We start from the raw sequence: 27,160 nt of genomic DNA, 5'->3' as shown, positions 1-27,160 counted from the left end.
TAATGTTCAGTCCTGGATATCCCAGTCCACCTGATGATGATGGCCTGACTTTATAGTTTCTCTCCAAAACTTCTTTATGGTTTTTCTCCAATACTTCAACTCTCTGTTCCAGTACATCATACTTTTTCATTGTAGTCCCTGTTATGTTTGACATAGCATCAAATTTTTTATTTGTAGACGCTGTTATGTCAGACATTTTTATGTCTACATCACTTGTAAGTTTGTCAAATTTACGAGTGAAAGTTATCCGAGCCTCTGCAATTTTATCGTTAAATGCTTGCCGGGCGTCCCGAGCAATATTGCCTATTGTGGATTGTATTGCAGCTTGTAGGGCTAGAAGTATAACTTCCTTTGCTCCATTAATTTCCCCCTCAAGATATGATACAGTTACACAATCACTCTTGTCAATTGGTTCACTTGTATTTTTCAATATTTTCCTTTGCATGTCATAATGACCATCTTTTGTTAATTTAAAACCATTCCCAGGAGGACCTCGAATGACATTACCACCCCATTTTCTTTTTTACCAAACTTATCGATTGTTTTAGACATTGTGCACTCTACGATGATTCTCTTCAAACTGATATTTCTGTCATTTACATTATACTATATATTGCAGTAATTGATTAGGGAAATAGAAATAATACAAATAAAATTTTAATCATTTTATATTCATTACAGTAATACATATACATACATACATAATACATTAATATCACATTACTTCTATCATATATTATTAATTATAAATGGCTACATAAATATCAATATTGAATTTTCCGGTTTTGAAGATATTGAATGATATTTCAATCATTGATCTCGGCAGATAATAAATTAATCAATTGATCCAATGGAGTCTCCTGAGATTGTGATTGTTGAATAATATTACTTATCCAACGAATGTTCTCATTTGGATCGTTTTCATAAAATTCAATATCATTATGACCCCAAGGAAGAGTGTGGGTAGTATTCGGAATGATAAATCGTTTATCATCGTGATATGATAATGCAACTTTATTTTTTAATTCAGTATACATATCATGTAACACGCTTCTAAATGAATTCATCTTTCTGAATATCATACCACCTTGTTCGACGATTTTTTGATAATCTTCGCATGTCAATTCATTCTTTATTACAGATCGTTTAACCCCTTTGGCTTTCTTAAATTCACCATCAACAGATTTCACATAATATGCTTTAGCACCTGTACCATAAAAACTCATGATTGGATCATTTGGAAATTCATCTTTGAAGTTACCCAAGACTGAACTTGTTACTGGAATATTGAATTGGTTAACTATACTGTAATTGGATGTATCAAATCTACTTATGTTAGTTTTTATGAATTCATAAAAATTTTCTGTGTTTACTTTAAGAATGAGCGAGTCGGTATCTGTGTAAAGTAAAGAGACATTTTCATCAAAGTGTTGTTTGATGCATCCATAGAAAAAGTCATACATGACTGTTTTAGATAATTCTAATATGGAAAATCCCAAATATAATGGTTTATCGTAATGAACCTTCACTCTACCCAATTGAATGGCAACGAAATTATCAGTGAAAATTGAACAATTTTTGAAATTTGGTTTGGCTATGAGAGTGCTGGCACCTATATTTTTCTTTATATTTTCCCAATGTGTAACGAGTCTAACATCAATTCGATTATCTACATTCTCCATTGTCTTTCCATACACCGCATTATTCATTAGTTTATAGAAATCTTTAACAGATTTGTTGTTAGACCTATTACGCATTTCAGTATTAAGATCTATATAGGGTTTCATCCAGCATGATTGTTTGAATTTCAATACTCTATGTGTATTCATTACAATCAATCCATTTTTGACAGCTTGCTGTAGATTCCTATAATGAACAATATATTTTCTTTTATCATTCAAATTTGGAATTAATTTGGGAATTTTCGATTGTGTACGAGGTGGTATTATTTTTTCGACTAAAAATGGAAGGTCAGAATGTTTATCATGCAACTCTTGTGGATAATGAATGTCCACTTCAAATACATACCCATACGGACTATCAGTACTCACATCCATCACATCGAGATTAAGAATTTCATTTGGTGTCAACCATGTAAATTCACTTGTTGGTAGAGGTTGTGACATACTGTGACCGTATAGATTTGTTGCATCTAAATATGTAATGAATGTGGAAGGTTCGTTGGGATTATAATTGGGTAAAAATCTATTATTTGCTATATGTTTCCTCTCGCTACATTGACTAATTCCACCTCGTATACCTTTTTGAAAAAAAGTGAATCATATCAATGTCAGTTAGTAATTCCAATTCAACATTAGTGAACTTCAACATGGCATCCCATGATAATCCAGGTGCAGTGTAATATTGTGCCGGATCTAAGTTATATATCTCTAAACTTGTGGTGCGGAAGTTTTCAAAAATATCACATAGTAGCAATACATCCGACTTCAAATACAAATCAGAGTATTCCCCCAAATTCTGACACTCGAATAAATTCCAAACTTTTCTAGCCCTATCATAATCAGTTTCCGATATATGTTCACAATTGAGTGTGTCATAAAACTGATTTTTTGTCGGAAGTAATGGATAATTCAATTTGTCAATGTCATCAACAAAACTATATGGAAATACACCTTTCTGTCTCATCAAATTGAATTTCTCAATTTGTGGGAAATGTTTGTGCATCTCCAAACATTGATCGGAGGTCAAGTTTGCACCCAACTTCTCCAACGAATTAGTCATAAATTTATAACTATCGATAAATCTCATTTTGAGATAATTCTTCCTAACCACACCATCTTTATCGGTATAGCTGTGTGTAAAGAGATGCTTCGTGAAAGATATATATTTCTCTTTAGTTTGCGGGATAACATCAACTTTCTCTTTATTCCTATACAATTCTTTTATGAATAAATGACAATCATAACCACTTAAATTATGAAAAATGATAGGTATGAAGTTTGGTATTTTGAAATTTAAATTACATTTCGAGTGAGCGGCATGTGATCTTTTCTTTCCTGTGACATGACAATGATCTCTTACTTTGACGTCACCATCAGTAAATGCTTTATTACATATACCACAAGTTCTGGCTGCAACAAACTGTTCTTCTTCTTCGACAGTTTGTGTATCCATTGGTTTAGGGTTTCTGAGATGATTTTCATGTATCTCTTTCAAATCATCTTCAATGCTACTCACAAATTTCTGAGCTGCATCTACACCCCTATATGTAACAAATTTTGTCAAATCATCATTATATGAACACTTTATCAAATAAGCAAATGAATATGGGGCATGTTTGAATGTTTTAATCGTGTATGAACTTCCAGGATTTGGCTCATTCACATGAATCGGTTTAAGCACTGATTCAAAATCAGCATACACTACAAATGGCACCCTCATTTGCCTCTCAAAGTTTTCAAACATTAGTTTATTTTCCGCAACCATTCTACCATATTTATTGATCTTTAAATTAGTAGTTGGTGTTGTGGTACTAATGTGATTACAATCATACATATTATGACGTAAAAGCAATCTCTCATCAGAAAAATATATCAAACATCCGTCACAAAAATATTTTTTCTGTCTATGAGCTGATAGTTGATTAGAAACTAATCTTGAAAGATCTTTGATCCAACAATAGTGACCATTACCGGAGTCATCAGTTATAAACAACAAATTGACATGTCTCCGGAGTCTTCTCTGTGAGTATCGCAATGGACCAATCACTTCATACTTCATTTTACCCTTCTCAAATGTACTCTCTAAACCGTAAACATTAATTGAAATATCATTCCTATCTTCGAATATTTCGATACTCTTATTATTAACTTTAACCGGAAAATCCATACCTGTGACATCTAAAACAGTGGAAAAATGTGGATATGACGTAAGTTCGGACACTCGACTATCTGCAGGATATAATGCTGATGTTATAGCCCAAGCAAAACAATATTGATCTTCATTACGAACATTCACAACAGCTTTCTTCCATTGAATACATTGAGGCAGCTTCACATATGAACGTCCTTCCAGTGGACTGTATTTATTAATGTTGACCTCGAGAAACAATATTTTTTCACAAGTCCAACCTGAATTATAAAAAAAAAAAAATATTACTATTCAATCTTATTGAAATTTTTAAAAAATAAATACCTGAGTCACGATCCTGGAACTCAGTCGTTTGTGCCACAATTACATCACGGAATCCATCAAAAACAGCATTCAAATCTGAAGATTGGTCCACTATTTTATTTTGGGAATTAAATGACTTCGTGTCCCTCGAATCATCAGTCTGAAGAATATAATTCCCAAAAACTTCCATATTCACCTTGATGCTTTTATGGATCCTGATGGCTGATTCCAGTAATTCAATGACCTTCTGCCTAATCTTATTGAAAAATGAAATGTAGTCACTGGTTACAATCGAACTCTCCACCCTGTATGTAGCAATGCGGCAATTGAATGCATTCGTTATAATTTGAACACCGTCAGACAATTGAACACATGCATTATTTTTATGACTCATGGTTCTTCGGTGAGAATTCACTTGGCTCATAGGAATTGTCACATTACAACAATTGCACGTATACATAGGTGTTGCATTATCCACTCTCACCCGTTTCACTGCAGGCCCTCCTTGGCAACTCTGGAGCTGATGCCGACGAAGATTATCACTACGAGTGAAAGATTTACCACAGTCACAGGAATACATTTTATATAATAGTTCTCACTAACTCACTTGATGTAAACTGACATAGCCAACACTCGTACGCTTCTTAAATACACTCTGATAGGACCCGTCAAGACGTCATAGCCAACCCCACTTCTCAACTACATGCGCCAAGATTACCTCCCAACTGAATGCGATAACAGATGTCGATATACGAGCAAGCAGTGGTCGTTGCGGTCTCGGAGAGGGTAGACGCTAGGCAAACAGTCCTCGGCTGCCGTTGTGTCACCATCGATAGCGGGGCTAGAGCGAACCTTCATCGCTTCAGGAGAGGTGAGGGCAGACCGATGAATACGCATTACTCTGCCACACGTCGTGGAGTGAACATGTCGCTCTCTAGCCGTTGAACGGTTATTGCTGTGACGTCACTCCACTACTAACTTGGTGCCCTAACACCGATGGAGCATTTATTACTTGGAGGATCTTCGAAGTATGCAGACGTATGTTTGTACATAGACAAACAAGCACATGATGAAACCCTGTACCGTGCATTCTCCTACACACACACATAAACACACAAAATCTCATATGAAAAAAAAATCTGAACGATCCATGCACCAGACACTTCAAGGTCACAACGCCTTGACTTCACTGCACAACAAAAAAAACTTCACCAAACAACAACCAATAAAAAAAAGCAATTAATACGTCATAGTGGTGGGGGGAGGCCGAGAATCAGCTGTAAACAACTACTATTTTCGATGAATTGGATGTGGAAGTTTGAATTTATAACGTGAGTGTTCTTCATCGCTTTCAATCTATATAATCATTCCGACAAGTTCGGACAAGTTAAAGAGATGGATTGAAAAAATGTTTTTCGGTTGTTCTAGAAGAAATAAACAAACAACTGAATTAAGAGAAATAAAAACTTTGTCTCACTTCGACCATTGTTTCAATTCCAGACATATTGCAAGTAGGGGAGACTGGGGCAAGATGAGATAGCTAAGACAAAACTCGTTATACAAGGAAAATTAAACTCTTTAATAACATTCTTTAACAAAAGAGGTAACCATTATACATTTCTCTCTTATAATTAAACGTTGTAGCATGCAAAATCACAGAACTTTTTTTGGCAAATAATGAAAAAATAAACTCGGCAAATTTCCCGTTTTGCCCCATAACTGGGGTAAGATGGGAAACGCTGTGGGGCAAAACGAGTACGCTTTTTAATCGGGTAGACAGCGTTCACAAATGTGTGCCTCTTCATCTTCCTCATCTACTCCGGCACATGAATTATGCACCCAACCGTGGCACACGCCGCAGATGACCCAACCTTCGGTTGAATCTGAGTATAAGTACCCACAATAGATGCAAGCACAGTCATCATCCTCTTCTTGGGATGAACTATCTTCCGATTCAGTTTCTTTTTTGCACCTTTTGGTTTGACGCTTTTTCTGCAGGTTTTCCTTGTCAGTTGTCTTTTTAATCTACTTTGCAGTCTTTTTTCCAGGTTTCTTCATTTGTTTTTTACCTTTTTCAGTCACTTGGTTATCAGTACATAGAAAATGTTATTTTAATCACAAGGGCAGGGCAAAACGGGATAGTATCCCATTATGCCCCGATCATCTTGCCCTGATCCACACGTAGGTAAAAAAGATGACGCAATTCTAACCTCAAACTTTACAGGCGAAAAAAGCTGGTTTGAATTCAATGTTTTGGACTACTATAATAAGCTCGGGATTGAAATAATACATTAACACAGGTACTTACATGTCTGTACATCAGTTTTCGAATCAAATATCGCGTAAAAACACTTGCAATATCACTTTTTTCTTTCTGCAACGCAAAAACGAGTTCTAACCTGTTCGCTCTGCTTGGACACACTAGCGGAGAGTGAAGTTCGTGCAAATGGCGCTGTCGCCGCTCCGAATACGATTACTATTCACGCACACAAGCTTCCTTCCGTGGTGCACCGAACTTCATCTTGCCCCGGTTTCCCCTACCTTTTAACTTTCCAAACACCAGTATTCTAAGAAACTGTTATCAACGCATTTTTGCTACTCAAATTGATACAGGATCGGAATTATAATATTGAACTCACTTGCATTTATGATTTATTATATAGTTAAGGCGCTCTGAGATCGGTGTCTGTGTGAAAGTAGCGATTCACATTGGATTTGAATCGCTGGAGAGTTTGAGGTGTACTGAGTTGAACCTCAAAACGATGAGCAGCCATATTCCGTCTCGTATTTTCGATATGTACGCTCTCACTGGAATAAAATGTGCCAAATCACTTGAACACTACCCGCGAAATAATCTATAGAAGAGAAACAAATCTCTAACCTTTTTTCGATGTTCCAGGCTATCAATGTTGCAAGTGATGTTCGTGCCTCTAATCAGGCATATGGCTCTTTTGTGGATGAAATCTAGCAGCTTGAGGGTATGCTCATGGTCGAAGCTCCGTGCATGAGAGAGAGAGAGAGAGAGAGAAATACGTTTATTGTCCTAAGAAAGAGTTCTTGTTGACAAACGATTATGAACTTCCGTGATTATGAACTATGTCAAAGTAGTAAAAAAGTAATTCCTAAAAGCCCATTTATATAAAATAGGGTGTTTAACACATTTTTGCGTAACAAAATAAATACAATTTAAAATTCAAAAAATGTCCTTGAAAAATATGCTATATTATAGTGACATACAGTAGTAAACTATAATTCATAAAAAGCGTTGTCATTGTAAAATTCATCTGAACTATAAAAAGGCTTTATCAATCAGAGTGTCGCTTGATTTTTTCTTGAAAATATTCAAAGAATAACTCTTCAGGTGTATGGGAACAATACTCCCAAGAAGGTATAATCTGAGCTTCATAAAGCATCAAAAGTTGATGAGGAGTGTACAATTTTATGGTTCGGAACAAGCTTTTGAGGAGTAGTCTTTGCAATTTCAGCGACATGATTGTGCCAAGACATATTGGTGTCCATTTTAGCCCCAACAAACTTATCGTAGCAGAAAACGAAATCATCTGACCTGGTTCGAAAAATGTATCTTTTTGGAGAAAACCGATGCCTGGGTTTTTGTGGCATCAAATTGAAACTGGTTACTTCCACACCAATTTGAAATTACTTCTAGATCCTCATTGAGATATTCAACTTACTGGTGCCCAACAAAATTATCGAAGCAGAAAGCGGAATTGTCTGTCCTACCATTATTATATCAGGTTGGGAGACATACATATTTTTGAAGAAAAACCGATACCTGGGTTTTTGTGGTATTCAATTGAACCTGGTTACTTGCACTCCAACTCAAAATCACTTCTGGATTCTCATCAAGATATGCAACCTCCTGCTGCCGGTGGAGGCGTGCATTTGCAGCCGATGTCCTGGAATCCTGATAGAGTGATGAGTCAAGTGTGCTATGAGTTTTTGTGGTATTGAATTGAACCTGAGTACTTTCACCCGATTCAAAATCACTTCTAGATCCTCATTAATATATGCAACCTGTTGATGCCAGGAAAGGCGTGCATTTGCAGCCGATGTCCTGGAATCCAAATAGAATCACGAGTCAAGTGTGCTGTCATTGGCAAATCGATATATTGGATTCTTGGTTTTCAACAATAAGGTGTTGATATACAACTAAAAGAGGGTTGGAGACAATATGGATTCCTGGGGAACACTGACGTTGATGGTAAAGTATTCGGGAGATATCCATCGACACCCACTTGCAGGGAAAGTTCTTTCAGGAAGCTGGAGAGAAGGTCGTCTGTTGTTCTTTGTTTACAAAAGCCATATTGATGATCACTCATGATGATGAAGCCTTCCAAATATTTACGGATATGGTGATTTACGGCTTGCTCCATGATTTATGATTTCACTGATAGCAAAGCCACTGGTCTCTGTGGATAATCTTTTCTAACTTTAGCGTTTGGTTCTACCATTTTTTTCTTTCTATACTTCTCACAGATTATACTTTCACAGACTTCGCTTTTACATCTTGCACAATTACTTTTATGTTAGAAATATCAAATTTTATATTCATGTGGTGTACTCTTCTCGATCATCATTATTTTAATACGCTTTTATTAGCTCCACTTGTATGTTTGTTTTTAGTAGACTCATTTGGACTCGATTTCGACTAACCTTAAACGAACAGATGTATTTTAAATTTTGTACATCCATAAAGAATCGGTGGCAATACAATAATTTCATAAGTTTATCCCATTAACCTGATCAGGATCGCCAGGATTGAATAATTTCCTCACACAGTCTCTGTGTAAGAACAAGTGAGACAACCACTCTGTCTGCTTATTGAATATTGAAACAAATGGGCTGAAAATAGCAATCCAAACTGGAATGTGGAAAATAAATAATAGTTTATATAATGGATTTGGCTGATAAAGTATTTTTTGAATACTAACACTTCATTGTGAAATTTTCACTTAATATTTTCACAAAAACGCAACACTTGTTTCGCCATACAATGGCTTCTTTGGGCGTGTCTTTACGACCGAAGAAGCCATTGTATGGCGAAGCACGTATTGCTTTTTTGTGAAATTGTTTAGTGAAAATCTCAAAATGAAGTGTTTTTTGAATTTGTTAAATAATAGTTTGAAAAACTGAGAAAACACGCTTCAATAGCAACACAAAACAAAAAATAATTTGAAACTGATTTGAAATTGTGTTCAACATCGATAATGAGTCTAATGGCTTGATGTGATTGTGATGCGATTGGCTTTGAAAAAGTCTGAAATCAGAATAGTTAGTAAGTAAGTAAGGTAGGCATAATCTCCAATATGAATTCAACATTGAAACTAGATAACTTGAGAACCTAGAAGAAGAAAAAAGGAAAGAACTAACTAAAACTGGAAATTGTAAGTCCAGGCTGAGCTACCTAAGCAATGCTTGTGTTGCAGTCATCAACCTGGATTACAATGATTATTCACGTATTGAGTAGTAAGTAGAAAAAAAAAACAAAATCAAATTCATTGTGAGGGAGAAACTATATGGTAATTTATTGTATTTTTATTATTATTCGAGTTCGTGTACGGTTTTCAGTTTGTTATAATTTTGGTTCACATATTCTTTCAGTTTTGATTTCATTTTACATTTATTAGAAATGACTCTTATTTCTAAAGGGACTAGGTTTAACAATTTTGGACCAAAGTTTGATATAATATTCTGTGTGTACGTTAGGCTACAGAGGGAAACATTTGTTTTCTGCTCAGATTTCGTACATTTGTTGTGAGTATAACTTATCTGAGAAAAGGAGGTACTTTGCATCCATATTAAGCATTGATAGGTATAGAGTTCTCTTACATCAAATAAGCCAGTTTCTTTGTAAAGGTCTTCAGTTGAGTACCTTTTATTTTTGTTAAAAATTATTTTTAATATGGTATTTTGCATAACCTCTAGAACGTGTAATAATATTTTACTGAGACCACCCCATATAATAATACAGTACCTCTATGAAAATTCAGCGGGTGAGTTAAAAATCGTAAGTGAAAGCTTTTTATTATTCAGATTTCTAATTTGATAGAATTTATAAACTAACTTATTGAGTCTCTTAATTGTGTTGTCAATGTGTTCTTCCCATCGCAGGTATTGGTCCACATATACACCCAAATACTTCATGTTGTCAACTTTTTTAATTATTGGACATAAACACTGCCTTGGGAATCGGCATAGATACTTATGAACAGTGAGAGTGTTATTTATGGGTTGGTCTTGTTCGGTTGTGGTGAATGCAATTAATTCAATTTTTCCCACATACAGACTCAGGAGGCTCATATTCAACGAGGAGAGTATATATTTGTGCCCTGTTTCGGCTTTTTCATAGACTTCATCCCAGAAATCGCCTTGAAATAAAAGTGCTGTATCGTCTGCGTAAGATGTTATTCTGCCATTGATATTATGAAGTTTATAAAAATTGTTAATATAGATCAAAAATGAAATAGGACTCAGTACTGTCCTCTGGGGCACGCTCATATTGACAGGTAGTGGATCGCTGAGGGTACTGTTTATTTTAACCTTTTGATTTCTAGCAGATATATAGTTTTTGAATGAGTCTAAATTAATACCTCTAACTCCTACAGTTTCTAAACGGTCCAGAAACGGGTCTAGAAATACTGCCAAACTTTTTGTTGTCATTGAAATTTTTCCAAACACTGTTAACTAATTGAAATATTGCATTTTCGGTTGACATATGTTCTCTGAAAAGAAATAATTTTGCTGTAAAAAAGCGTGGGGTGCTAAATATTCATTGTTATAAATACTTGTTCAGGAGCTGTTTGCCAGATTGGAATAATAATAAAAATGTAATTTGAAACATTCCACGCTTTTTTCCAATAATTTTTTTTTTGTAAATATATTTATTCTGAATTGAAGGGGTTATATTTTTAGTAGTGATTTTTTTTTGTATCAGATGCAGTAGTAGAAAGCCAAAAACTTTCTTTCCCAAAATATTTATTCTGATTTCACACTTATTGAAAGTCATAAGTTACATCAAGACATAGGACTCATTATCGATGTTGAACACAATCTTAAATTAGTTTCAAATTATTTTTTATTTTTCAGTTTCTGTTGCTACTAAAGCACGTTAGTTGTTTAAACTATTATTTATTTTTGTGATATTTCAATATTCAATAGTTGGGCAGACATTTCGTATTTCGCCTATTTCTTTTTCAATTTTTTCTTCACCACGTTTTTTTTTTCACAGCATTTGAATCCAAAATTTTCTTCTCAGATTAAAAACGATGCATCACGTTCAACTAATGAAAAATTACATAATTTCAAAACTCTTTCCTCAATCTCTAGTTGAGTTCAAAATAAACTGTTCAACAACTCATTGGATTTGATTTTCTACTAATCAAATTTTCTGATTTAAAGTTCTGTAAGTTTCTAATCAATCAATATTTCCTTTGTTGGAAGTTTGAAATGCAATCACTTGTTTTGAGCTGGCTGAAAACACACCCATAATATAATCACGCCCTCAATTTGGACATGAAAACTCGATTTATATTATTTGGACGCACCCTTGAGAATATTGTGTCTGATTCGTAGGAAATATTTCATTTGTATCAATTCGCTTAAGGAAGATCAATATTTATAATTTGATTAACCATTTGGTTCAATTTGTGAATGAATGGGGTTGTCAATGAAAATTTGGTGATGCCAATTAAAAACTACATTAATTAGCGGACTAACGCTCTAATTACTTGCTCTAGAAGAATGTATGCCTAAAAATGTCCACTCGTTATAAGTGACTCGTTTCATTGTTTGACGATGACTTATTGTGATAAAACAGTTTCTTCATTGCACCTTCAGTTAACATTATGAATCAATAAGTCATCGGTGAACCATCAAGATGAATAAACTTATGAAGAAGCCAGCCACTCGTGCTGGCGAAACGTTAGGTTTTTATTAATCTCTATAAATCATTTACATGCCATGAGATAAGTCTAAAAATAAGATAAATATAATAGTTTGAAAACTCAAGTATTTACACATAAAACATTAAATAATTGATGGAGCATAATAATAATAATATTTATTACCCTTTTTTGATACACTTGGGTATATAAGGTAAGTCAGTTGTAGTACAAGTTATAGTAAAACCAATAATGATTGAGAGTAAAGCGCGTTGTCATATCTAAATTTTACGTTACCAGTTTATAGCAGAATCAAAATATAGTAAGCAGTAGAGTTGTAGGTTGTGGCAAATTATAGATAATACACAATACTAGTACGATTAATAGGTATTATTTATGACAAAAATCAGTAATGAGCTTGTAATGAGTTTGGATTACGTTTCTGTGCTATAAAGACTCTGCCAACTATTTACAAAACTTGAGAATATAAAATAAAATGTACATATAAAACAAATTGAAAGTGTGGAAAAGTTGTCTATCGGTCATTGGATGTAGTTCTAATTCACAATGTATTCAGTTAGTGAATAAAAGGAGTGATGGAGCAAAAATTTCTTCAGGTCGAATTTTAAAATTTTCAAATATTTTGCTTATTTCATTATGCATTCAGAAGCAAGTTATAAAAGTAGCCTCCAACATACAGGGGAGATTTTATGTACTATGTTTTGTTAAATTGATTTATGTGTATGTTGTTTTTATATCTAGTTTCGTGCTCGTGAAGATAGCTATTTTTTGTGAATTTATCTTTTTTATTAAATTATTTATAAATCAATAACTTATATAGGCAAACACACGGTTGACCTACCCCATGTAATGATATTACAGCTGATTGCCGTGTAGACAAGAGCGTAATACATGTTAATCAAGTGGTTTCAATGAAAGTTTGATTTGAGACTAGTAAAAGCATAATACAGTTTATCAAGTTTTTTACATATTTTATCAATTCAAGGTTAATCTGTAATCCAGCTCCATATCAAGAAATTTTGTACTTTCTGTTGCTAAGATATCAGTGTGGCCTAAGTTGAACTTCATGTTTTTGAAGTGTTTTTGAAGACAACTGAATTGGATAAGGACAATTTTTTCCATATTATTAATGATGTGATTTCTCTCACACCATTGAGTAAAGTTCTTCACTACTAGTTGTATATCATTCATCAATTCAAATGTATCGTTATCAGTTAATATAATTGTTGAATTATCTGCATAAATGAAGACCTGTCCTTTGTTAATGTGGAGAGGTAGGTCATTGATATACAATAAAAACAGCAAAGGACCCAATACCCCACTTCGAGGAGTCCCACGGGAAATATTTTATTACTCTGAAAGTTCTTCATTGACCTCAATTTTTAGGGTTCTACCGGTCATGTATGATAAAATGAAAGAATGTATGGGATCTCGAATGCCCATTGCTTCTAATTTTATCTTCAAGAGATATGGATTGATAGTGTCAAATGAGACGGGTGAGGTCAAAAAGAAGTCCTACTACATATTAATTTTTATCGATATTTCAATGGATATACTGAATCATTTCTGTTGATGCGGTCTCAATAGAGTAGTTGAGTCGGAAACCGTGCTGACAAGGGGTTAATATTTTTCTGTGCTCTATGAAATTCATCAATTGATTGTACACAGCTGTTTCTATAACTTTTTAAAAGCAGTTCAGTATACACATCATTATATAGTTTTCTATACAATGCGTGTCTCCATTTTTAAAAACTGGGATAGTTTTTGTGATTTTTACTTTCTGTGGAAAGCATGTAACTGATAGGTTCACTATTCACTTTCTTCGAAACAGTCTTTCGTTAGTAAATCTGGAATCTCATCGATCCCTGCAGAGTACTTCTTTTCAGAACCAGGATAATGTGCTTGATATCACCATCGCTAATTAACAGTTAGCAAATTAGCAGTTAGTTATCGTTCGTAAGAAATATTCTATTCGTAAGCGAGTCGAAAGATTCTTTCTTTAGAAAATTATAAACAAATGCTTCATACTGATTTTCAAGTTGATCTAGAGGGAATGCGATTGAATAGTTATTGAAATTCAATATTCAGTTCATACCCTGAGAATAAAATCATCTGATGAGAGCAAATAACAGATTCTACAACCATTTGATTGCTCATGCAGCTCAACTCTGAGAAAGAAATAAAATTAGTAAATATCCTAGGAAACAATCAATTCACTTGTAGTTTCTGAAAAAAATATATTCTAGTGGAAATTATGCTATCAAATGATTTGATCATTTACGATTTGCTCTGTTGGTTATGAGACTTTCAAAAATAATTTTCAATTTGAGGAAAAACATTTGTTTCTGTCCTCTTTAAAATAATTCAATGCAAATCTGGCTACTACCACCTTCGAAAACTGAGAAAATGTCTGGCGTACAGGAAATGCCTACTCGCCAAAAATGTCGCCTACAGGCAGTGGCGCAAATAATCCCAGTGCAGATGCAGCTGTTGATGCTCGCAATAGCTGCAAACTCAGAATAAATGAAAGCAAAGAACTCCACAATCAGAGAATTAGAAGAACTGCTTGCCGATCCCAAAGTGTCTTGATCCTACTGGTCGGTAGCTGATCAAAACTTAACTAAATCCATAATTCCACTACCAACACAAGCGGATGGTTCAATTGCAACAAAAGCCATAGAAAAAAGCAATTTGCGTCCTACTTCACAGTCGATTTTCTTTTCTGGAAGAGGTACCACTCAATATTTCCACTGCAGAATCCACAATGCCGGAAATTACTTCTCGACGTCAAGTCAGGCGAATTCTGAAACATTTCAACATCAACAAGGCGTCTGGTCCTGATGAAGTGCCTGTCATCGTACTTAGAAAGTGCACAAGTGAACTTGCTGGTGCATTTTGCAGACTTTTCAACTTGTCTTACAAGGAAGACATTTTTTTCTTGTTGGAAGATTGCTCCCAAAAAGGCAATTCTTCCGAATAACTATAGATCCGTCGCTTTGCTTTGAGTGATATCAAAAAACATGGAGAAAGCCAAGTAATAAATACAGAAAATTAAGTGAATATGTATGTGACCATGGTAGCTTCAAGAAAGTAGAAAGACAATATGGAAAGAGAATTTGTAATCAAATCAGTGATAATGTCCTGGATAGGGAATATAATAATAATAATAATAAATTTATTGCCCATCAAAATACAAGATAATAACAAAAAACAAAATACAAGAGAGAGAAAAAACACTTTGGAAAGAAAAGGAAAAAGAAGAAAGAAAAGGAAAAAAAGGAAAGAAAAAGAGGTAATATAAAGACATAGATATATGAATAGCTAAAACCTTTTTCAGGATTCTCGCCGCGGACCTAGTTATTTAGAATGCTGAACAGATGCTGTTTAAACCTACTTTCAAAAACAGTTTCTGACATGTGTTAAATCAATTGTTTTCCCATTTATGGAGATAATTTATTGTGGAGGAGATATTATAGGAAAAAAATTGTTTGAATATTTCCTTTTTATGTACAGGAAAGCTTAGTACTGTCTTTTTACGCAACTTCAGGCTATATTTGAATATTTTAAAGAATATACATGTTGCATGAAGACGTCTACGATTAAACATATTTAACCAGTTCAAATCTGCTAATTTGTGTGAAATTCTGGACCTTCTTCTGATACCAAATATTAACCTGATACAAGAGTTTTGAACTTTTTGTATGCGACACCTGTCGTTCTTGTCTAAACATGAATGATAAACAGCGTCACAGTGGTTGAAATGAGATAAAACTAATGAATCACATAGCATTTTCTTGACATCTACATCCAAATATTGTCTATGGAGATATATGACTTTCAATGATGAATAAGCAATTTCATGTTTATAGGTTATATGTTCATGAAATCTTAGTTTATGAACTAAAATCAACCCCAAATTTTCTGAATACGGTATGAATTGTATCTCAGGGTTTCTCATTTTCAAGCTGTAATTTTTTACTTCTTCCCTGATGCTATAACTTCCAAAAATAATAGCTACTGAATTGTTTGGATTGATTTTCAACATATGGTCAGTGGACAGTTTTAAAATCGTATTTAAATCAGAATTTATATCGGTTACTGCTTGACCTATATCTGAAGATTTGAAAGATAAATATATTTGAGAGTCATCTGCATAAAGGTGATATTTACAAGACTTCATCTTATTGATGAATGTGGCAGTATAGAGGGTATAGAACAGTGGACCTAAAATACTGCCTTGAGGTACTCCTGTTTTAACTTCTCTCCAAGTAGAAGAAATATAATGAATCGGTATTTTTGTAATCTATTATCTAGATAAGATGATATCAACATCACTAATGCATCACTGAACCCAAAAAAATGTAACATAGTATAAAGTATTTTATGATTGATGGTATCAAATGCTTTTGAATAATCCAACTGAATCAAAATGGTGGCTTCATTTTCATCTATATCTTCGATTATGTCATCTACGATCTCTAATAATGATATTGTACAACCTTTTCTAAAACCTGACTGATTAGGTGGCAAAATATTGTAACGATTATTGAAATGGCGCATTTGATTTTCCATTACTTTCTCTATAATTTTGGAACATGTCGGGAAAATACTTATTGACCTTAAATCATTAAAATTTTGTGGTCGATTATTTTTTGGTAGGGGTATAATTTTTGCACATTTCCATGCATCAGAAAAATAACTCTGACTTATGCATTCGTTTATTATGTGAGTTAGTACCGTTATAATGAAAGGACAACAAATTTTTATAATAGTTATATTGATTTCATCTACCCCATATGCATCTGATTTTATGCTATTTATGATGCTGAAGATTTCATCTTCAGTAGTTGGTGAAAAAATGAATTGATCACATATACCTTCTTTTCTGTTCGTGTCATAAAAGCGCAGTTAGTCTTCATCCGGTGGGATATCTCTTTGAGACATAGTGAAAATGAAATCGCTAATAGCTTCTACATTTTTCAAGTTTTCAGGGAGTTCTTTATTTTTACTTTTCGCAACTTTTAATTCCTTAAATTCCTGCCATCTACCCTTACTATCAGTATTACGTAGTTTGTGGTTTAAGTATGCCCTTTTCTCGTAACGTATAGCTGTATTAGTGTAATTTCTCAGTTGTTTATAGTAATCCCAATGGTGTGCTAGTTTTGACTTCTTGAATCGAGTTAATGCTTTGTCTCTCAGTGATCCAAGTGATCCAAGGAGTGTAATTTTGTTTCTTCAAAAAGATAGTTTTTTTTGGTGAATGACAATCAATAGTTTTTGTAATGAAATCATTAATGAGATTTAATTTAACATCTATATCTACAGTTTCATATAGTAAATGCCAAGGAAGGTTCATTAAATCATCACTGAATCAATATGACTAATGTTTCTATAAGTTATCTTTTGGTTTTTAACCTTGGACTCAATTTCAAAGGAAAATTGAGCCTCTGTCAATGCATGATCTAGAAGATCATTGTGTATAACACTAATTTCATAAACTTCATCAATATTTGTAATTTTCAAGTCTAGCAGTGTCGGTTCCGAAACAACCTGCCTGAAATTGAATATTTCTAATACCGTCTGAAACCTCTCTGAGTTATTTGAACTGGGATCTATCATATTGATATTAAAATCACCTAAACATATTATATTACTGTAATTTGAATATATATTGGTGAATATTTCTTCAATTTCGTCTAAAAATAATGTTAAGTTCGAATTAGGTGGTCTATAAGCTATACCGATAGCTATAAAGTTATTCCTACCCACGTTTAATTTTATCCAAATTCATTCCAGCTGTTCACTGCATTGACTCAAAATAATTTCATATTTGAAAGTATTTCTCAGAAAAATACCTACCCCTCCGCCTCTGGATAACCTATCTTTGCGTAAAAATATATAAGGAGCAGAACTTACATTACTGCTGTCCATACCTGCAAGCATCCATGTTTCTGTTACTCCCACAACTGGTTTTTGTTTAAATTTGTGTTCTACAATTGTTGAATAATTTCTCATATTAGAATTCATCCTTCCAAACTTCTTTCCAATCTACGGTTATCAGTATATTCAAAGTTGATGAGTTGAAGTGCTTCAATATACACTGCTTACAAAAATTTTATTCTGCTGATTTCGATCGACTGTTGAGGTGGTGTCGATGGTTAGCGAACATAATCGAAAAGAACCTAGATTTTTTCATTAATATTACTTGAACTTACAAAACCACAATTACAAATCGCGGTACTTTCAATCAAAATAATTGACATATTTGTAGCCACGAAACTTCTGCGTCAGAGTTGATCTCTTCCAGGCAGGATGCCACAGAACGATTTGAAGAAATAAGAAGGGATACCTTGGAAGATGATCATTGATCAATCTTTGCCAAATTTGAAAGCACGTGCTTGAAGATCCGACAAAACATGTAGAATAACCACAACAGGAAGTAGGGAAAGTTGGTGAGGAAGCAATGCCCAAATGCAGAACGAAAACAAAACAACTATGAAGCTGCAACCGTCATCAACATGAGTTCCCGCCCGCTAACGAAAGTAGAGGAATCTTTGCTGAGGAAAGATCTAAACTTCGCCATTGCACAAACAACTGAGTACAGTTTAGAAATAATACCTGCAGTGGAATCCACTGCATTGATCAGATCGAGGCAGAAGAATTTAGATGGAAAATCAGAGAACAGCTTGATCGACAACCAGTTCCAATATCTAACATCAGCAATGAAGAACGAAGAGTCCTGAACGGGCTACGTAGAGACAACACCATCAAGATCTTACTTGCAAATAAAGTAACGCTACTGTTGTGATGGATACTGATCTCTACGAACAGAAGATCGTAGAGGTGCTTAAGAAAGGAAAATACATGATGATCATAAGGGAGCCTACTGAAAAGAAGTTGTACCAGACGTTGGAAAAACACCAAGTCTATTTTTCGGAAAAAGAGAGATCATCGTTAACACCGCACCACAGTAAGCCCCCCCACTTGTATTGACTACCTAAAATCCACAAGAAGGATTTTCCGCTCAGACCGATCATTACTTCCAGAGATTCAGCCATTTATATGATTCCTCACACTTCCAGTAACCACACATTTTCATGTTTTTTTTTTCTGTCAAATGCACCAAAGTCCCTCAAATATATTTCCAATCGTCTAAACATTTGGATGTTCAGAATACGACGATTCGGGTTCACATACATATTCCAGATATCAACAACGCATTCATTTTTCCTGCCATAGAAACCAAGCGAAGCCTAAGCGTTTGAGATGGTAAATTAATTGAGATGCTATTTGATCATACCAAATTATACAACAATCCAATTTTGACCAAAAACTGATATTTTCGTTACTTCCAGTATTGAGAATGGTAAAAATATTGCGAATTATAATTGATTAGGGAGAAATGAGCCTTGAAAGGAGGATTACGACACTACAGAAATTTCCAAAACGAATAAGTAAAAATTTTTAGTTCATTACAGTACCTACCTGTAGAATTAACTGGGTTTTCTGAATTATATTTTGAAGAAATCGACACAAAGAAGTAACGACAGGACCGTAATCAAAAATTGTTGTCACTGATGATGGTAGTTATTTCAAATGAAACGCTATAAAAATATCAGATGTGATATACCCTTGGATTGTAAATGTATTGCTTTATCAATATCTGTAATGAAAATGACATTAAAAATGACGTATTAAAAAAAAAAGTTGATGGTGGTCATGTTGACACAAAACATTTTATCGAATATTTATTTTTACATCATCACAGTACACAATACATTTTTTGATATTCTCCGAAATAACAATTCCATTCGAAAAAAACGAAAAACAGCATTTTTGGTTTTCCCAGTATAACTCGAGAAGGGCGAGGGTCCCCGTAAATTTTCTTCGACCATTGTATTGTTGCCGATGACAGTTACCTTTTTCTCATTTAAAATTTGTGTGTGATATCCTGAAATGATATGAAATGGTATTTTACGAGTGATGTTTACAACGAAAGAGAAAGGTTACAGACTAACACAGAAAATGAGGTTTACAAACTGTGGACACGTGTTTCTGCTCATTTTAGTATTTCGCAGTGTACTATAGCCAAGTATAAGAAATGGACAACACTTGTTGCCAAAACTGTTGTAATTATTATAACCGATTCATACCATGTGAAGAAAACCGTCTTCATCGTTGAAATGAAAGATTCTACAACCAGTTGGTTGTTTGTGAAGCTCACCATAAAAGGAAGCATATACATATAATTTGTAACTTTTGCATACAAATCTTAACAATTAATTCTCTTGTGTAGTTTGCCTTTCTACTTCTGGTGATAACCGAACTATAACTTCAATTAATGAATATTAAATTCCTATTCGTATTTCATGTATACAAGAAACCATACCATACCTTGTTACAAACATAAACATAACCGAAATATCAACTAACGTCACTTGGGCACGGAATAAAGGTAAGGTTTTAACATATACATAGCACTAATGATTGAGATGGGAGACATTAAATTAGGGTTAATGTCCATAAATTGAATGACTTAGCAAACAACGGGATTTCTCGTTTTTCAATTCCGTCCATTAGAGGGTTGTGAGTAGTTGATGAGAGGTATTCAGTTTCAGTTTCCATTTTCGCTGTAACTGTAGAATGCATGCTGTTACGGGTAGTGAAACAAATGATTTCAAGTGAGAAGAAAAGTAAAATTACTTTTGTTGCGACCTTTTCAAAATCATTTTTAAGGTTGACTAAGATCGTGATGCATTGTTTAGAGCCTTTGGTATAGTAATGGATATTACTGGAGTTTTATCCCATCACTAAACTGTCCTCAGCCATAATCTAGATGAAGTTGAACCCATGCCAATATTTAACATCCGCCGTGAAGAATACGAGGCATGGAACGGACTACGGAAAAATAGTGCAAGTCTAATGAAAAGCGAGATTCAAAATCATCGATGAAGAAGATGTGCTGTACTGAAATATTCAACTCCATTGTCCGGATAAAAAGAGATCAGCTTTGACATCATAACACAACAACTATCAGGTAGAATCACTGAATAATGCATGAAAAAATATTTCGCTGATACCGATCTGTTCCAGAGATTCTGCCACACATAATTCGACAAAATTTTCATTTCTAACAATTTTGTCTCTGTAAAAAGAAACCTTCTTCGTGTCTAGATCCGGCAGTGAATCGAATTCATAAGTTAAGACTCACAGAGCAATTACTAAAGTCTACACCAAAATTTCTTCAGAAAAAGCGCAACAAATCATTCAGAATAAGCTTTCAGGCAACGTGGTTCTAAAAATCAGAATATCATCAGTAGGAGAAACCGTGAACTTACTAGAATGATCAGTCAGTTATTTCTATTTACAGCTGGAAAGTTACTACTTCATACAAACAATGGAACGCCAGTGTCTTCGGTTTTAGTCAAAATATGCATGAAGTGGTCATTGAAGAAGCTAACATAGATCAGAATCTGGTTACTCAGGCACATCTTTATAGTGTAAGAATATTGGGACTGTCTTTTTTGCACTTGATAGTTCAAAACTATTCATAAAACTCACAATTAAGGGAGTATCAAATGTTCACAAGGCAAAAAAACTAGTGGAACATATATGTTTATAGGATATCAATGAATATGAATTCATTCACCATTAATATATGAAGGGGATATTGGTAATACCATGACTGATTATTCATTGAATCTCTGAAATTTTGGGAAGAGTATAAACAAGGTATTAGAAGCTGGTATAACAGACGTTGGCCAGATTGGCCAGAAGACGATAAGTTTTTTATATTGAAGATAACCAATAAAACTAGTTCTGCTTTTTCTTTTTGTCACAAGACTGACGGAGGGCGTAAGACAATTCTATTGGAGTACGTTTGAATTACTACCTGCTTCGGATCTCGATATACAAACTATTGATGCTTCACAAGAACCAAATGTCAATAACGATTTCAAGAAATATACCTACCGGATACCATCCACATGGTATCACAGCTAGTCATTCATCGCGGAAACTAAAAGACAACTAAACTTCAGATTATCGAACATAATTTATTTTATGTTATATAGAGATTTCGTCAGAACGAAGTCTCTATTCAGTGTTTTATGAAACTGGTTTTTGAGTTGCCTCAACTGATTAGATAGGCATCACTGTTAAAATTTGACCTTGATGTAAAAAACAAGCTTCCATCAACTTCAATATTCGAATATTCTCGTTATTCTGTCACTGCGTCCTAAATATCAACAATAATAAATAACTTATCTTGAATATCATCTGAAAGTTTCAAGAGTGTTTTATAGTAACAAAATGTTTTGTTGTGCATATAGTTCATGATTTTTCCACCATTTGCATACAACGTCATATGCAATGTAAGTAGTTTTATTTATTTATATATATATATATATATATATATATATATATATATATATATATATATATATATATATATATATATATATATATATTGATACAACTGATTTTCCTTTATTTTGAGTATTTCAATATTAAATTCTACAAGAAGGATTTGAAGCTTTATAACTTCTATTAATTATCTGCGAGCGCTTTCGACAGTTGGTAGTACTGTCATCTTCTAGGCACTCCTCAAACTGAACTGGTCATCCTGTTGTCTGTCTCAAGAGCGGTCAGAGCGTCTTAACTCAGGTATTTCCGGTACTTTAACCAAATTTGCCTGTATTTGTTCTGCATCAGATACTCTTCTTTGTGTTAGATCTTGTCTAGGAATGTGTATGGTTTTGTTTAATATATTGAAGGTGAGGTCTTGTTGTGTTTTGATTTGTATTTGTTCCTCGATAAGTGATTTATGACTGTTAAATTTATGGATATTCAAGTTTTCCCAAATGTCCATGCGGTTTCCCTTGTTGACTTGTTTTATGAGTTTTATGTTCTCTGGTGGGGGGAAATTATGTTTGTTTTGTATGGCGTGTGTTGCAAGGTTTGATTTATAGACTGTTGGATTTATGTATGCCTTTTTGTGCTCATTGTACCTTTGGATCAGTTTTTTCTTGGTTTGGCCGATATAGAATTTGTTGCAGTACAATCATTGTATACTGTATATCCCGTTTTGGTGTTTGTTTTCTTCTTTTTCATAGTTGTTTATTTTTTGTGTTATCTTCGTGTTCGGCTTGTATGTGATGTTGATGTTCAGTGGTTTGAAGATGTTTGTTAGTTTTTTGGTTTGGAGTACGTAGTACTCAAGTTATCAGAAGTACAATTTTTTTTTCAAATCTTAGCGGGTATGAATCTACAGTAGGAAATCAATTTTATTTTTTGTACGGAAACCAAACAAGAAGAATAGAGACATTAGATTTGTTCTGAAAGAAATGAGAGTTTTAAAAATATCTTTCACAATGACATCTTAAAGAATATTGTTTCCAAAAAATGTTCTTCAAAAGTTATAAATTTCATCACATATGGTATGGGGTTTTTTCTCAACAAGTCCCAAAAAATAAATCTTTCTAAACATTTCTAAACATTGGCATCAGGATTAATAATCACAACACTAAACACCCTGTTGTTGTTAATATGGTTAATATATGGATTCGAAGAATATAAATTGAAAATCTATTTTTTTATATCAATAGAAGTTCCTGTTGTGTTAAATGCAGGGAAACCTCTGATTTATTGAACAAAATATGTTCCTTATTCCATATCTAGAAAGTAACATTCAACTCTTTAATTAGAGTGATTCTCAAGGTGGATTTCAAACTACGTTAATTCTCCAGGGTATCATAGAAAACGTTTTGAATGAACGTTTCGTTGAAAGATGAATATGCCACCAAACTGCCGTGGGGAATAATTTCTATTCAAACATTTGACAGCATACAACTGTGCAATATTACCCCCTGGATACATTGATCGAACTAGAGATGAAACAAACATGATATTGGTCTGAAGGGAACAGCTCTGACATTTATTAAATTAGTTCAAGTGATTGATAGAATTTTTTTTTGGTTTCTGGCAGTACTTTACATAATATTTTACGTAAATCCCACAACATAATAACGCATGGTTTCTCTAGGGTATTGATACCGTCCTGTTGCAGAACTCAAACATGCGCTTCTTCATTTTGTTTTGGTCTGCACATTCATGAAATTGAAATATTGTTTTCTGATGCTGCTAATGCATTCCTACCAGTTTTTAAGTTGAATGAAAAATAGAGGTTTTCCTATCTCCTACTGAATGAAACGACAGAAGTATGATTTGGTATACTGCGTCAACAAAATGACAATGAAAAAACTGTTGACAATGGAGAAATTATGAAATAATAAATATATATACAGGGTCCTTCACGACGAGCGTTCGTTAGGAATATATGGAGAACGATTCAAAATAAAAACTTCAAATTTTGAATTTTCTGTTGCTAGATAAACAGCTATCTACCGGTTGCTCTTGAATTAAAATCAATATGGGATTGGACTATATATATATATATATATATATATATATATATATATACACATCGGAAAAGTCTAGGGATATTTTTAAAAATGGCAATAATTTTTTTTTATCGCTTTAGGGAAAAAAAAGTTGACGGGTGATTATTAAACGAATGTAACTTACAACAATACTGAAAATACATACATACTGAATGCGCATATAAGCAAAACTAAAAAAAAATATGGCTCTTTTCTGACACCCCGAAAAAAAATCATAATACAAAAAAAATTGGAATCAGTATACAGTATGGCCTCCACGCTAGTTTATTACGGCCCTATATCTATCGTGCATCGACAAAATGAGATTGTCAATGTCTTGTTGAGGTACATTTGCCCATTCAGGGATTAAAAGCTCTCTCAATTGAAACGTTGTGTGAATGTTCCCCATATGCGGAGTAATTCTTCGTTGAAGCATGTCCCACACATGCTCGATGGGATTCAGGTCCGGTGATTGTGCTGGCCATGGCAATACATCAACTCCTTCGTTGGTGAGCCAGTCAGTCACTAGACGCGCGACATGTGGACGAGCATTATCGTGCATTAGGTGGAAGTTTTCACCAACAGCACCAGCAAACGGACGGACGATAGGTAGAAGAATGGTGTCGAGGTACTGTCGAGCTGTGAGGGAGCGATTTGGAAAAACGAAATCGATCATGATTTCGCCCCATAGCATTACTGTACCACCTCTGTATGTGTGGACTTCCTGGACGTGTCGCAAATGTTCATCATTTCCAGGTCGTCTCCACAGTCTTACTCGACGAGAATCTGGATGAAATCCAAATCTGGATTCGTCTGTAAACAAAAATGTGGCCCAATCATTTGCATCCCAATATTGATGTTCTTGACACCACTCTAATCTTCTACCGCGATTGCCTCTCGACAAAGGTGGACATCTAAGTGGACTTCTGTTGTGGAGATCTTCATGCAGTCGATTTCTGACAGTATCACGACCAATGGTTACCTGGTGCGTCTGCTGCAACACGTTAACCAACTCAGGTGCTGTGATTGTCGGTTGTCTTCTTGCGGTTAAGACCAAAAATCGGTCTTGAATTGCAGTTGTAGCGCGTCCTCACCCTGGATATTGTTCGGCTGGACTGCCAGTTTCACGGAAACGCCGCCACAATCGACTGATAACACTTTGGGAAAACCCCAAACGAAGAGCTACATCATTTTGTCGCATGCCACCTTGAAGAAGCCCTACAGCTCTATTCATCTCAGCCAATGGTAAGTGATGGCGTTCCATGTTAAAGCACAATATTTCCAGTTTAATTGCTGAGCAAGAACTGCATAGAATGTACAAACTCGACACTTTCAGATTATTCATTTTAGCCGAAAACCTACAGTTTGTAAAAAACTTGATAAAAGGTTAGTTACCGTTTTTGCAGGCTTTGTTCAACCCATAGAAATCTACAGGGTGGTCGAGTGTACCAATTTAATCGAAATTAAACGACTTCATGCATTTATTTTTATGATATTTATTTATAAACATATCTCTAGACTTTTTTCCGATGTTTGTATTTAGTAAGGAATGTAAAAATGTTCAAAATATATATAAATTATCAAAAGAGAAAATTAACTAATTCTGAAAATGCTTTAAGCCTACACCGAACTAATTATTGTGAAAAGTACTTTCTTGGTTTTTTCTCATTTTTTCTTCAATCGAGGACCGAGTACTTATACATAAGTATAAGGAAGTATATATATATATATATATATATATATATATATATATATATATATATATATATATATATATGAATATATATATTTATATATAATTAGAGGATATCTTGAGGTTGCAGTCAAGGTCAAGGATAAAAACTCTTTGCTAGTTTGTCAACCCCAAGATATCATTTAAATAATTCATAGAATCAGTCATTAAATATCCTACTTTTTTACATATATATATACATATATATATATATATATATATATATATATATATATATATATATATATATATATATATATATATATATATATATATATATATATATATGTTAACATATCAACATTGTTCATAGTTTGAATCGAAAGCACAAATTGAAAACAAAAGGTGTAGCCAAGTGGAGATATACTTTATAAACTTCAATTTCTCCAATTTAGACATCGTAATTCTATGGAAATTGTTTATCAAATTGTAAGTACAAGCTGAATCTCGGTGCGGAGCTGGTCTAGCGAAGAGCATAAAGTTACCCAATTAAATTCACTTTGTGTTAAATTTGAAATTACAAAGTTGAATTCAACGCGAACCTAACTACTTATCCTTTTTCACTTACTAAAACTACAAAGGGTTTGAATTGTCGGAGATCCAACACCTTGCGTTGGCTAAACAAAGAGAATTTCCTCAGAAATAATTTAGTTTTGTTCGGCATCGTAGAAGCTTTACTTTTGACAAGTCTTAAACTTCGAAAATAAACATCATTACAAAGCAACCAGACACCTGAGTTCATTGTAATGTGGTTAATCGAAGAACTGAAAGAGCATTGAACTTGGTAAAATACATTTGTACATTGTTAATGAAATCGGAGACATATGAAATCAGGGGTGATGCATTCTAATAGGTTTTAAGTTTTTCACATAATAGAAGGTTACTAACAAAAAATTCATAAGAACTTGAATTCGAAATGGGAGTATCACAAT

The 27,160-nt window shown here is 33.9% G+C and overlaps 1 protein-coding gene across 5 annotated transcripts in view; it reads right to left on the bottom strand.

Annotated features, from left to right (window-relative positions):
* LOC111513297 (uncharacterized) overlaps positions 1 to 27,160 on the bottom strand; it is a 472,097-nt gene that overhangs the window by 425,102 nt on the left and 19,835 nt on the right. The window lies entirely within an intron of this gene.

This window comes from Leptinotarsa decemlineata, unplaced genomic scaffold, assembly GCF_025532065.1.
Source record: "Leptinotarsa decemlineata unplaced genomic scaffold, Ldec_3_MD MMD2_tig00000251_RagTag_RagTag, whole genome shotgun sequence".
Classification (NCBI taxonomy): Eukaryota; Metazoa; Arthropoda; class Insecta; order Coleoptera; family Chrysomelidae; genus Leptinotarsa; species Leptinotarsa decemlineata.
This window is presented reverse-complemented; position numbering and strand designations above follow the sequence as displayed.